Source organism: Neofelis nebulosa, chromosome 5 (genome assembly GCF_028018385.1).
Source record: "Neofelis nebulosa isolate mNeoNeb1 chromosome 5, mNeoNeb1.pri, whole genome shotgun sequence".
Taxonomy (NCBI): Eukaryota; Metazoa; Chordata; class Mammalia; order Carnivora; family Felidae; genus Neofelis; species Neofelis nebulosa.
This window is the reverse complement of record NC_080786.1, coordinates 79845413-79858098: the sequence shown is the minus strand read 5'-3', so window position 1 is coordinate 79858098 and position 12686 is coordinate 79845413. Positions and strand designations below refer to the sequence as shown.

Sequence of the window (12686 nt, the reverse complement as noted above, 5' to 3'; positions counted from 1 at the left end):
CCCTTTGCTGATCCTGGATATCAGTCTCTAACATCATACGGACAATTGTCTATTGAGGGACATTCTGTGAGAGGCTAGGTTTTATATAACTGTTGTTAGTCCCTAACTCCAGCACCTAGAGAGTCTTTGGTGTATGGCAGATACTCAATGCATATTTGTTGAGTGAATGTACTGATTATCTCCTTCAGAAATAATTTCAGTCTGTGAATTATATGGTAAGTGAACTCTATCTAAAAAAAAAAACTGTTATAAGAAAATTCTGAGTTACCAAGTTCACCTCCCGGTTGCTGGAAAAAGGTCTTACATGCTTGCATTCTTATTATGGAGCCTGGTACACACAAGATGCTCAATTATATCTGCTGAAATTTCATAAAAGTGAAATGTTTTGCCAGATACTGAACCACTGAACACTTTCTACCAATGACCAATTTCGATGACGCTCCTCAGTAGATAAATTGATAGTGACATTATAAATCACAGAGCTGGAAAATTCATTTATTTCAACTTCCACATTTTATAAATAAAAAAAGTTGGGTTCAGTAAAAAAGTAAATTATGCATGATTATGCAGATAGGATCCCCAAAGACTACCTCCACCTAAATTAATGTCATTAAAGGTGTCTGACTTAGAAAGATTTATGTCATAGCTGAAGCCAGATATAGAGTTATGAGTATGAACTATGCAGGCACCAAATACTGGAAATAAAAGTTGGAAATAAATTTGGACATAAATAGATTACCTGTGTGTGTGTGTGTGTGTGTGTGTGTACATATATATGTGTGTGATTAGATTAAACAGGTGTTGCTAATCATGAAAAGAGGCATAAATAAACTCTTGGCTTGACATGAGTCATCATTTGATGGGCTATTTCAAGAGAGAATTGATATTTCTAAATGGCTGATACCACGAGAGGCAATACTAAAGAACCACAGAAGTAGAAAATAATCACTAATCATTTCTTTTATGGAACAAATCCATAGACTATGAAGAGTTACAACTTAAGGATTCATAGTATTGGAAATTTCCACTTGGAAGATTTTAAGCCTTTAAAAACCCTCCAAAATTGACACCTAGGAGTAAGTATGTGACTCAACTAGCTATCAGTAGAACTGTAGGATAATTGGAAAACTTACTAGGAAAAATCATTTCATATCTCCGTTCTTCAGCATACTCACGTAGAAAAGAAAACATGCCGTGTGCTCACTTCTCTCTCTTCAGAATGCAAGAACGTCCCTAAAGTACCCCCAAAGCACAAGCTTATAAAGGTATGGTAAAGAACACCCGGATTCTTTGCTCCTCAGAGACAAAACTCAGCATAGGCAATCTGAAGCCTAAAATCACAAGTATCTATCTCCTGTCATAGGACTGAAGGCATCTATTCCCATGGCCCACCTTGGCTCGCTCTAGTTCTTTAAAGATTCAAGCTCCTTCCTGCTTCTTCACTGTTCTGCAGGAGAGAGGTCTCAGTTTCATGCTGAGGTGTCATTTCAGAAGTCAGCTCCTCTGAGAAGCATTACCTGATCCTCCCAGCAAACATTATTCCATATACCCCGCTTCTGCCCCTTTTATTCTATTTCACTCCCTGACTTTGCTTACTGACTTACTGTTTATGTCTTTACATTCCCCTAGCTTCTCTTCGGGCATTTGAGTTCAGCCAGAGAAAGAAGCTCCCCAGCCTTGGTTATCCCTCAACCCTAGTACTCAAAGTTCACACAACATAGTAAGACTCGGATGTGATGGATGAAGAATACATAAAACAGCCTGAGTTTATAACCTAGATCTGTTGTTTACCAGTTGTGAAGTCACCGGTAACTCTTCCAGGCCCTATTTACCTGACCAAAGACCAAGAATTCTAAGTATATCTGTCTCATACTGCACACATGTCTAAGATTAGGAGCCACTATAAGCCACATTGTATTCAGACAATGATAAAAGTATCACTCTACAAGACCTATTGTATGCCAGGCTCTGTTCTAATAAGCACTTTACACACGCAGTATGATGCCTTTGTCCATACGATTCACTATTATGTTTTTACCACCAAGACAGAAATAGTTGGTGCCAGTTAATCTGTAACACAGTGATTTCTCATCATATCAATTATGGGATGCATTTCAATCTCAAAGAAATTAATGGGGGGAAAAGGTGCTTCAAAGACTAGAATACAGTTTTACACATTTAATACTCCTCTAACCAACCTATGAGATAGGCCCTATTACCATCTTTGTGTTACAGATGTGGAAACTGAGGCACAGAGAGGTGAAGCGACATATGCAAGGTTACAGGAGTTTTAATGATAACGAGGAAAGATGAACAGGGACTCAGAAAACTGCAGCTTCAACTCTCCAGAAAGTACCAAGCATTGGGTTCACTTCTCTAAACGGTACAACTGAACCAGGAAATTCTCCTCCCTGAAGTGGATGGTGCTGTGACTTCTAACAATTCTCATGGCAAAGTATTATGAAAATAAAAGTAGAAAGAGAGCAGTTTTAGACACTGAACTTCCAGTTTCCCTAATTTGCATCCTCTTTGCATTTATATAACTCAGTTTTTACCAGACCAATTTGCACTCATTTAGATTTTGCTTTTAAGTTTTCTTAATCCTTTCGTTTATCTGTTTTCTGTATTCATAAAGACACTGAAAGCTATTCTGGAGATGATAGTCTATTTGTGTTTAGATCTACTTTCTGCCCTTCTCCACTCCCCACTCTCCTTGCTCGGAGCTTAGTAGGCATTAAATAAATGTTGCTGACTAATTAAAAGCAAAAAGAGACCTGATTTGGCATCGTATCTCACGGCATGATATTAAAAAAAACTCCATAACTCAAGCATATATTATCGTTAGCTTCCCGAATATGATTAGTGGCAATCTTGGTGTAATTTACATAAAGAGAGAACATGACTTTTTGAGCCAAGCAGAAAAACCCAGGAATGTGGTATGTATGGCAATAGGAAGGAAGCCAAAACACAGAACAATACTTTCAGAGATGTGACTGTGATATCACCAAAATCTGATCACTGAATAGCTATTAAAGCTAACATATGAAATATGACCCAGATTCAAAAGGCACCATCACCATCAAGGCTCATTTTCAAAACAATATTCTTTTACATATAAAACGACTCAAAGCACAGAAAAGTTGTTTGTGTGTCCTGCTCCTCCATGTGAAAATCAAGATACGTGATATTCCAAAACTCCCATGAGATTCTAACATACTTATTATTAGCAGAAGCAATCAAGACATAAGCCCCTTATAATCATGTAAGGGAAGAGTGAAAAGAAACACAATTCTATAATTTTCTAATTGTTCTTCATCAGAGATCTTGGCTAGTGGAGAAGTCACCAAGAATATAAAGTTAAATCTTATTAATCCTTTTGCATCATATGGAAAGTTCTATTAACTACATTACAAAAGCTCCCATTCTCACATACAGGTTAAGAACTACTCCATAATTGCTCTGTCTCTAAACCCTGGGCCTCGGTATATAATCTCCCGCCCACACCACCTTTTAGTAGCAGGTAGAAATGACTTGCATACTCTGGCCAACAGCTTTGTCCATATCTGCAAAAGTTTGGAAGTTTGTGAGTAAAGGAACTTCCATATGTTTTCCAGCAATACATTTTTATTTCTATTTGATTCCTCGAATTCTTTCTCCCCAACCCTTAAGACACAATATACACTTGACAACATATTTATGAACAAATAAAAATACTATTCAGGATTTTAAGAGAGCTATTAGAAATACTAGCTTCGAATGAACAGAAATAGAATAAAACCTTTTAAAAGTTATCAAAGCTCTAATAATATCCCATAATTGCTTTCTAATGGGCACATTGCTGTATTAATTCTGTTTATCAGATATTTGTACAGTATGATGCATTTGTGCGTATTGCTATTTCATCCTATGGGATGTTGGTGTTTTGAAGGAATGTTTACTTGGGCAGGAGCTTACTTGCCCTACACGCATAGGTTCGTTTGTGTATGGAGGGCCACCTGTGAGGAACCTGACATTTGATGTTATGGTACAAGCAATGCAGAAGTGTCCAGGAAGCCAGTTTCTCCTGCGAGGATTTTACTTTATGAGTTTTAACCAAACCTCTTTGGCTGTTAGCTTTATAACCTGTAAAAAAGGCAAGTACAAAAAAAGTGTCCTTATATACCTTAAAGAGTCATTACGGTGTGAACATTACTTGAAATATAAATCTTTACTGATGATGGTGATTTCCTTTATTCATCGTGATCTTATGGGAAATTTTCCATGTTAGACGCCAACTAAATTTCACAAAGACTGCTCATCAGAAAGCATTCCTCCTAACGCCTGGATTGGCCAAAATGATTCTACAAAATCACCTGAAAATCTGTCAAAGTAGGCGCATCTTATTGGAGATAAAGGAACAAGGTTGTGATGTGATACCAACATTGGAGGCAAGCCCACACGAGCTTTTGTTTATATGTGAACACTAGGAGTAATCACGTGGCCCACACTGTCTTTCAGTGAACATAAGCCTGGCGAGGGTGCTACCCAACAGTGGTATAGAATTGTTATTCTTTTGGAAGTATAGTGGAAACTAAGCACCAGCGGAACATGGATCTAGAGCCAAGGATGAGGCACTAGAAAAAGGAGAACACAGCCCTACCTTAAAGAATTTGTGAACTTGGAAACCTTGGGGGAGAAATCCTATCTCCCATATTCAGTTGACCCTGACTTCATGACCACTCCTCCCTTGCAATCCCACTGACCGTTCATGTCTACTCTAAGATCCCCCCCAGACAGCTGCATCCCAGACCTCACCTGCACATGTCGCCTCACTTGCATTTGCACAGAATGTGTCCTCCTTTTAGTCATTTGCTTTTGGCCATCTGGAGTCTCTTCGCCTTTATAAAACATCACCTTTATCTAGTCCTTTATCTAGTCCCTGAAGCCTATTTGGTTATAACAGGCTGGAGGCTAGGCCCACATATCAACACCTTGAATACTACTATCATTAAATGCAAGGGAGATGTTCTTCCCCTGCTCTAAAGTTTTCCATGGGGAGGGATCTTCCATGGAGAAATATTCATAAAGCTGTTCGTCCCTCACACATTCCTCTCTTGATGAGAAGCTTACTGAGGAGTCAGCCCAGTGACTTAACTGATTGCCGACTTTGAGGACAGAAATAGGGCACGTATGGTTCAGCTCCTTTCCAACATCCATTCAGAATCGTTGCCTACACAAGAGCATGCTTTTCTCTGCTTTTCCAGACTCCGAATTGTTTGTGGCTAGGGCAGTCCCACCTCAGGAGAGGCTTGCAGGTGGCCAGTGCTGACCACTGTCAGGAGGGCAAACCTATGTAGTAATTTCTCTTGACCTAAAACCTACACAGTCACCCAAGGCACTTTTATCAGCCCCCAGACTGACAGTTTGGTCTCCATCCGCCTGACTCGGCTGTTTGTCAATGGCTTCTTGAACATGGGTCGAGAGGAGGGGGACTGTTTGCTGTGTCCCTTGAAGTCACAACAATGAATGCTCACCCAGCCTTTCTGCTGACCTTTACCTTGCAGTCAGTGGCAATGGTTTTTGTTTGTCTCTTTTTGGTAGCTCTGGGTTGGTACACACTCTTACATAAAAGGTACATAAAAGGTTGTGTCTCTACCACGTCCACAGCTCTGTTTGAGGTAACAGCTTCAAAAGGGTGTCTGTCTGTTTAAAAGAAATACATTTCCCACAGCTCTGTAACAGGTAATTCTGAATTCTGGCCACAATTAATTGGATGAGAGACTGAACCAAAACCAGCAACAGGAGATGTGCTGGAGGAAGAACTCCTTCCCAATTTTTATTGGAGAAGAACCAGCTACAATTAAGGGGCCTTATTGTTTGGAACATCTGAAGGCAAGGCGCAGCAGGCTGGTAGCAGAAGTGGAATGGACGGGAAACCAGAGATACACAGAGTAGCATGAAGAAGCTCCGAGGAAGGAGAGGACGTCAGGGAGCGAAAATCATAGTGTCCTGTCCAGAAGGACGCTACCCAGGAGCAGCAACTGGAAAGAGAAAGAAAACCTGAGAGAATCTAAGCCCTAGGAATGGAGACCCAGTGGATAAGGAAACACAGGGGGCTTACTTTTGAGGGGATGACAAAATCAGCTATTGTTATGTCCTCAGCGATATTCTCACTTTCCATGTGGCTGGGTTGTCTGGGTGTGGACATGGTGGTTGGACTTCCTTCCTTCTCTTTGTATCCTTACCATAAATTTTCATAATCTAAAGTCAACTGAGGTAACTAACTCTGAGCACTTCTTGGCTTCCTGCAACCTGAAAGAACCTCACTACAACAGACCCGAGGAGCTATTTCTTTATTTTAAAAGAACTTAGACAAACATGATTCTAACCATACTGGAATATCATGGTTTAAAAAACATAACCAAGCCTGGGGTGCCTGGGTGGCTCAGTTGGTTGAGCGTCTCTTAGTTTCAACTCAGGTCATGCTCTTACCAGGTTCATGAGTTTGAGTCCCACAGTGGGCTCCGTGCTGAGAGTGTGGAGGCTGTTTGGGAATCCATCTCTCTCTCACTCTCTTTCTCTCTCTCCCTGCCCCTGCCCCCATCAGCTTTTACATGCTTTATTTCTCAAAAATAAATAAACTTAAAAAAATATTAAAAATAAAAAGAAACAAAAAGAAAAAAATAATAAGGTCTTTTAACACAATGAAAAGGAAAATGGAATAAAGGGAGTGAGACTTCATTTTTCATGTCTGCTTTCAATCTTGTAAAAACCACATGAACCATTCAGATTAGTTCTCGTCTCTTCCATGCCACATTTTCAAATTTTAGCCCCTTTTGATTACCTCCCGTACAAAACAGCAAGGAAAGGTTGTAAGAGGCAGGAGGCTTGGGAGGTAGAATTAACTCTCTGGACCTTGAGATCATATAGTCAGTACAGAAGGTTTAATCATATATCTTTCAAGCCTGATTATGCAAAACCCTTGTTTCTGAACAAAGAATAAGCTAAAGGTATTTTTTAGTGCATTACACTATTCGCATTTTTAATTACAGTAGATTTTTTTTATTACTGTATTAAATACCTTATTCTAGCTGAGTGAAGTGTGTGGCTGTTTTAAGTAAATAAAACTGTCACAAGAATACCTTATTCTTCCTCCATGGTGAGGGCCTGTATCCAAACCACAGAGCCATGGAAAATAACCTTCCCAACATTTACTCTCCTGGCCACAAGTATCTGTTGAAAGAAGTGTCTGCATTGGTCTGAACAACACATCCCCAAGCAACTAAGTGGAAGGACAGGTTGCTAACATGAGCTAATATGAGGATTCTAAAACATGGCGGGGGGAGCTGAGACTTAGTTTTGATAAACCTCAAAAAAAAAAAAAAAAAAGACCAAGCAGTTCCAGTTTTGGATGCCTAATTCTAGCTTCACACAAACGCAAAGATACACATGCGAGGAAACCTACCTTAATATTTACAATAAAGGGATGCCTACCCTCAATGCCCTTCAGTAGAAGAAGCACATGATGGTACGCCCATACTATGGAGTACGGGCTAGGTGTTAAAAACAGTATGTGCAATCCCCATTTACTGGCATGAAAAGATCTAGAATCAAAAGTAAATTGAAGCTAATATCATAACACTTATGTTTAAAATAAATGTGACCTATATAGTCATACCCATAGCTGTGTGTATTTACGTACTTGTTAAAAGACTGGAAAGATGCATAACAAACTGAAACACCGATTACGAAAAAAGTACGGAGTCTGTGAAGGGTGTGCAGCAGAAATAAACAAGAGTGTGTACTGAGAGAACACTTTAAGTTCTAGTCTACATACTCCTGATTGGTGGAATATGTTGTGATGAGTATTTATTCACATACTCCATACATGTATGTGTTTCGGTAAAGTTAAGGAGCAGGATGCCTCCACCGTACTGCACACGTGTGGGAGTGGTGGGCCAGCACTGATCAGTGGAGGGATCACTGGGTTCAAAATCAAGAGGACCAAGAATGAGACCCCTTTCTGCCACTTTAGAAGTACAATTTGGGGCAACTCACTCAACATTGTGTGTAATGCTGAGACAATAGTTCCTGGCCATGCAAACTCACAGACTTGCCGGGAGGGTAGAATAAGATGGACATAAATCCACTCTATAAGGTGGGAAGCACTCTATAAATCTCAACTACAACTACCATTATTGTTCACATTATCTTCCCTCTTAAATTTCCTTGGAGAGAAATAGATAAGTTTGTGACAATAGATAATTTATTTTAAACTCCTCCATTTGAACCATGTTGTTTCATCCTGTCTCCTTTCGCTAAGGTCTGGAATTAAAACAAACATCAAATGAGGCTGTAGGATTTTATTTTATCTGTCACATCCTGCTGTCATTAAACACACTTGAGATGAGTGGGTTTAGTTCAAATAAAACTGCTTCTTTCCCAAACGCAACAAACATGGAGCGGGTAGAAAAGGAAGACTGCACTTGAATTGTGTTCAGAAGCACCGCACGCTGCATTTCAAGGAGATCCATCTGGCAGGCTAACACGGTAATAAGTTCTTTTAATTGTCAGGTCACTTAGATTACAGATCCAGGCTGTCAATTTTTCCATTGCGGTTTTTTTTTTTTTTATTTTGGTAGCTCATTAAAAAAAAAATCTCCTAGTTATTCTGTATGAGAAAAACTACCATCTTCCTTCCTAGGAATTTAGGCAGCAATTCAATGCAACAAGCATTTACTCCTGCGCATCAACCATGGTGGAAATGAGCTCTGTGTTAGAAATTCAAGAAAGAATATATAAAAATCCTTGTGTTGCAGCAAGTCACAGCTAGTAGGGGAGATTAACTCTTACAACCCAAAATGATACCCTTAATGGGAGCAAAGGTTCTGGTACACCTGACGTTCCCCGTCTTTTTTAAGGGATTCCTCCTCAGATGTATAAATCTACGTAATCTTAGCAGGGTTAGCTGCTTGCTAAAGTAAAAAGAGCATGAGTCAGGACACCCTGAAAAGGGGCACGGATATATGTGTGTGCATGCGTGTGCAATACACATTGTGGAGACCCTCCAAACTCAGGCCGATCCGCTCTTCTACACAGCCTCATATGTACCTGCTCACCTCCATGCCTTATAAATTCTCAGCCATGCCCCATTCTCATCAAAACTTGTACTTTCAAACTGCCATATCATTACTCATACACAGTTTCCTCTTCTGGATGTCTCCCTCCTCCAAATTTCTCTTACACTTCCATTATATTGCGCATAGTCGGTACTCCATAAATAGGTGTGGAATAAGTAAAGCCTCCTAACTTTACGTGCAATAAGCATTTCCCTGCGAAATGAAAAGAATAAACGATAGTATTCCAATAAACTAGGAAGGAGACCAATATGCTGGAGAATTTACCAACCTTAAAGGAGGTTGAAGGAGTTGAAAAGAACCTTAGAAATGATCTAGTTTGGTCCTTCATAAGAGATGAACTAGGGGCGCCTGGGGGGCTTAGTCGGTTAAGCGTCCGACTTTGGCTCAGGTCATGATCTCGCGGTTTGTGAGTTTGAGCCCCGCGTCGGGCTCTGTGATGACAGCTCAGAGCCTGGAGCCTGCTTTGGATTCTGTGTCTTCCTCTCTCTCTGCCCCTCCCCTGCTCACGCTCTGTCTCTCCCTCTCTCTCAAAAATAAATACACATTAAAAAAGTAAAAATAAAAAACAAGAGATGAACTAGATGTTCAGAGAAGTGAAGTGATATTCCAAAGTGAAATATTTAACTAGTGGAAGAGGTGGCTTTGGAATCTGCTCTTCTAATTTGCCCAGCGCTCTATCTACACCATGCTGTTCTCTTACATTTTTGAGTGACGGGGACATGTACGGAGAAGCTCAGTGGATTAAAAGGTAGATGGCATTAAAGGTAGATGGCATTGCATTCAAAGGAAGGGAAAAAAAATCACAGGTGCTTTTTACAACAAGTGCACTTTCTTTTATAGCGATTGATTCCTGAGACCATGTCCAAGAAAATGTACATTCAGGGACTGAGTGGACCTCTCCTGCCAATCACAATGAAGAAACGTGCACGGCTAAGCTCTGAAGAAGCCAATGGCAACAGTGAATTTCTACACTGAGTAAAATGTTCTTGGAGCTTAAGAAGGAATTTAAGGTTAGGAATATATTAGAAAGGGACACAAATGCAGATCTTGTAGGCTGAAGAAAATGCTCCCAAGTCTCATCTCACTCTTCTGCATGGAAAGACAGATTCGCTTAGGTACTAATGAGCACACAGACTTTCTAACTCAGGCTGGGAGTCCCATTTACATTCAGAAGAAAGGCCAGGGCGTTAGACCAGAAGAAGGATGCTGTTTGAAATCTAGGGTATGCTGCACCTGCTATAGGACTCTGGAGCAAATCATTTCATCTCTCAGCCTGTTTCCTCATCTCTAAAATGTACCTAAGAATCCCCATCTCCAGGAGCTTTTGTGAGAGTTCAATGCTAATGAATAAATGAAGGAACTTTGCAAATGTTAAGATATTAAGTGAAAGTACTGAATTGCCATTATCAAGAAGGAAGCTCAGCCCTTGAAGGGCCTCTAGATCAGCCAGGCTCAGAAATGTTACCTGGTTACTACTTCAGGAGTAACAATGGGAATGTACAAACATTGAATCACATAAAAGGAAGAAAACAGAAATGGATGTCCTCGATACTGAGTATCCAATAAACTGAGGCAGAAATGAATGACCCCAATCGATGCAATTCTGGAGAGACTTAAGGGTTAAGACTATCATTTAAATATAGAGGAAGGTTTTGGGGGGCCTGGGTGGCTCAGTCCATTAAGGGCCTGACTCTTGGTTTCGGCTCAGGTTATGATCTCATGGTTCATGGGTTCAAGCCCTACATTGGGCTCTGTGCTGACAGCATGGAGCCTGCTTGGGATTTCCCCCTCTCCCTCTCTCTCTGCCCCTCCTCTGCTTGTTCATTCTCTATCTCTCAAAATAAACAAATAAACTTAACATACATACATACATACATACATACATACAAACATACATAAGTAGAAGGAAATCATTTGGCATGGGTCAAGTCGTAGGATATTCTGAGAGTTAGGCCTGGAAGCCAGGTCCTCCAGATCCCACGCTCCATTCATAGGAGATTATGAAAGTCTAAGAAACACACAAGGAAATGGACATCAGAGTGCAGCAGAGATTGCTGGTAGTGATTTGAGGCATCACTGAACTGGAAAGGATCTGGAAAGATGACTGCAGGCCGTTTTCCTCTCCTTAACAATGCAGTGGAAGACCCTCTGGGGCTGGCATAGCACAGAGAAAAATCAGGTAAAGAAAGAGACCCCCAGCTATCCACAAGAAGGGAAGTAAACCCATACCTAGTAAGGGCCAGTCCCGGGGTTGAATGCCATCTATGCATTCTCTCTCATAAGTCTAGCCATGTCATAACATAAATATAACTATTCTTTCCCATTTTTTAAGTTTATTTATTTATTTTGAGAGAGACAGAGATAGCGCCAAGTGGGGCAGAGGCAGAGAGAGAATCTCAAGCAGGCTCCGCACTGCCAGCTGTGGAGCCTGATGCAGGGCTTGAACTCACGAACTGTGAGATCGTGACCTGAGCCGAAACCAAGAGTTGGTCGCTTAACCGACTGAGCCACCCAGGTGCCCCATAACCGTTCCTCTCTTACTGATGAGAAAATTAGGATCTTAGAGAAATGAAACATCTCTCCAGCATTCACAGAGCTGCTGAGTGGTAGATGGAGAATCCAGGTCGCAGATAGCAGAGTGAGAACACGAGCCCGTTTTGTTCGGCCAGATGAACACCCACACCAGCCCCAGCAGCCTGGGAGGTGGTATAGGTCTCAGGCGCTGGAAGCAGAAGGTCGGTAGAGCTGCGGTGTGGACAGCTGGCATTCAAAGGAGAAAGTGGTTTGGGCAACAGTGTTGCATTCACATTTTCTGAAGTGAGTTTATGTGAGGTAAGTGGTTTTATTTTTTTCTGATGAGAAATTGGGGGATTCTGGGTACCTTTTCAAAGCACAGATATTTCTCTTTATGGCACCAGCATGGCAAAAGAATAATGCAATATGCATGAACATAAATATGAACGGTGTGGGTGACGAGTCAGAATGACTCGAACAAAGAGGCTAATAAGCGGCTTTGTTTCCCAGGTCTGAGTGAAATAGTTGATTCTGTGAACATAGGCATACAAGAATGAAAACAACACATTCTCATGGCTTTTCCCTACTAGACACAACTCTACACACTGCAGCTCCAGGCTTCATAGAACTGAAGCTCTTATTATACCATCATCCTTAACTCATAAAAATCAAATTGTATTACTCCGTTATCATAATGTTCTAAGTCTTTCTCGCTCGGTGCATATTTCACATATCATTTTACACCCTAATGAGATCCTGAATAGGTTACATTACATATACATCTGATAGAATATTTAGGACTCAATTTTCACCATCACTGAACAGCTTTATGCAATTCATATATTCAAAAGTGTGTGAATAATCAGGTACTTGTGATCATGATGGCGGGCCAATTAAGAGCTGAAGGTTGGGCCATATGTCATCGGAAGGAATTACTCCTCAACCCCAGCCTAGAATTCCAGGCGGGATGGAAGCGCTGGAAATTAACTACTTCAGCTCCCTCGTGTGACATCGGGGGAGACTAAGGCCCAGAAAGGGACGGGTGGGAGGACA

General features: G+C 40.8%; 1 protein-coding gene across 8 annotated transcripts in view; it reads right to left on the bottom strand.

Annotated features, from left to right (window-relative positions):
- The window catches only part of LPP (LIM domain containing preferred translocation partner in lipoma), a 682444-nt gene that overhangs the window by 300460 nt on the left and 369298 nt on the right, over positions 1 to 12686 (bottom strand). The gene's annotated exons all lie outside the window — the stretch shown is intronic.